This window comes from Prosopis cineraria, unplaced genomic scaffold (assembly GCF_029017545.1).
Source record: "Prosopis cineraria cultivar Desert tree isolate PC_DT_omini unplaced genomic scaffold, ASM2901754v1 PC5, whole genome shotgun sequence".
In the NCBI taxonomy this organism is placed as follows: Eukaryota; Viridiplantae; Streptophyta; class Magnoliopsida; order Fabales; family Fabaceae; genus Prosopis; species Prosopis cineraria.
Window position 1 is genome coordinate 27,192,907 of NW_026555336.1, and position 2,284 is coordinate 27,195,190.

Below are 2,284 nucleotides of genomic sequence, written 5' to 3' on the forward strand. Positions count from 1 at the left end.
CAAATGAATTGTGTGTTTCATGGTCTATTTAATGAAGATGCTAACAAGCACTTGATGTCTTTTATGGAAGTATGTGATTCTTTCAGACAAAATGGGGTGCCTAAAGATGTCTTGCGCTTGCGGTTATTTCCAATTTCTCTACAAGACAAGGCTAAAGAATGGTTCAACAATCTTCTCGAAGGTTCTATTGGTTCATGGGAGGATCTTGAGAACAAGTTTAGAGCCCGATTCTTCTCTGATGATAAAACGGTGGAAGCAAGAGATGAATTTCTTAGCTTTAAGCAATATCCGGAGGAACATCTCTATGCAGCTTGGGAGAGATACAAGATGTTGATGAAAAAATGCCCTAATCATGGAGTGGACAAATGGGTAGTGATTCAGATTTTCTGTAATCATCTGAATCCATCTTCGAAGGCCATGGTTGATTCTATCACAAATGGGGGATATCGGAATGTGCCTGTCAATGAAGTTTTTCACCTCTTAGACCGATTGTCTGCGAACAACACTCAAAACACGGATAGAAGGAATACATCAATGGTGACTAGTGCTAAAGATGATTCCTCTTCCCAGATTATATCCATCTTGAATGCAATGAACAAGCAATTTGATGTGTTGGAATCTCAAATGCAAAGGGGAAATTCTCATAATGTGCATACTGTCTAAGCCATTCCAACTGTGTGCAATCAATGCAATGATATGCACATGCCCGATCAATGTCCTTTTTATATGACCACTGAGTCTGTCAACTATATAGGCAAGTTTCAAAACCCTCACAACAACCCTTACTCTCAAACATACAACTCAGGATGGAGGAATCATCCTAATTTTGCATGGAGTCAAGGGAATTCTTCAAATCAACCTTCATCCTTTAATGTCAAGCCACTTCACCCTCTGGGTTTTCAAGCTCTACCAAAGCCAATGCCGGTTAAAGTAGAGGAGTCTAGAATAGAAAAGATGCTAGCACAAATCTTGAGTAATCAAGAGTCTGTAAGAGTTGAAACTAAGGCAACTCTTACTCTTCATGATACCACAATCAAGAATCTCGAAGTACAAATGGGGCAATTGGCTTCACAAATGAATGCTATGTCAAGAAGTAATCTCCCTAGTGATACTATTCCAAATCCTAAAAGGGATGGTAAGGAGGAGTGTAAAGTAATCACTTTAAGAAGTGAGATGCAATTACCTGAAGTTCTTATGCCAAGTGTAAGTGGTGTGAGTAGTGGTGCTACTAAGGCGATTGTTGATAATGAAGTGATTAATGAAGAAATTATGGTTGAAGAGTGTGACAACTCGAAGAATGATCAAGAAGAGAAAAAGATTGAAGATCAAGCCAAAAAGGTTGGTGATGAGAAAAAGCAACTAGAGGCCAAGCCAAAATATATGCCTCCATCACCTTTTCCTCAAAGGCTTAGGAAGTAACAAGAAGATGGCCAATTCAAAAAGTTTCTTGATATGTTCAAGCAATTGTATATCAACATTCCTTTTGTGGAAGTTTTGGAGCAAATGCCCAAATATGCTAAATTCATGAAAGATGTGCTCTCTAAAAAGAGAAGGTTCAATGAGTTTGAGACGGTTGCTCTAACCAAGAGTTGTACGGATATCATTAAGCAACTACCTCAAAAGTTGAAGGATCCCAGTAGCTTCTCAATTTCGCGTCATATTGGGAATAAATTTTTAGGTAAGGCATTATGTGATCTTGGAGCTAGTATTAATCTTATGCCTCTCTCTATTTTCAATAAATTGGAGTTGGGTGAAGCTAGACCAATAACTGTGACTTTGCAATTAGTGGATAGAAGCTTGGCTTATCCACATGGTGTTATTGAAGATGTTCTTGTAAAAGTGAATAAATTCATTTTTCCGGTTGATTTCATTGTCCTTGATTGTGAGGTGGATCATGATATTCCTATTATCTTAGGAAGACCATTCTTGGCAACTGTTAGAACCTTAATTGATGTTGAAAAAGGTGAGCTTACTATGAGGGTGGATGATGAGCAAGTCACTTTTAACATGCACAAGTTGATGAAATCTCCCGATGATCTTGAGCAATACTTCTTTGTTGATATGCTTAATTAAGTTGCACAAGAAGAATCAATGAGGCAATTCCTAATAATTTTTTGGAAGCCTTGTTACTAGGAGCTCAATTAAAGACTCAAGATGGAGAAGAGTGTATGGCTATCATGAATGCATCACCGGTTTATCCTAGAAACCGTGTCCAATTTGAATCTCTAGATTTATCTTCTCTTGGTAGACTATCTTTGAAATCCTCTATTGAAGAGCCACCATA

At 38.0% G+C, this 2,284-nt stretch overlaps 1 non-coding gene across 1 annotated transcript; it reads right to left on the bottom strand.

Moving 5' to 3' along the window:
- Window positions 1-253: 253 nt before the first annotated feature.
- On the bottom strand, window positions 254-359 carry LOC129312217 (small nucleolar RNA R71). Its single transcript, XR_008593468.1, has one exon. It is a non-coding gene; the product is annotated as a small nucleolar RNA R71 (small nucleolar RNA).
- Between the last annotated feature and the right edge of the window lie 1,925 nt (window positions 360-2,284).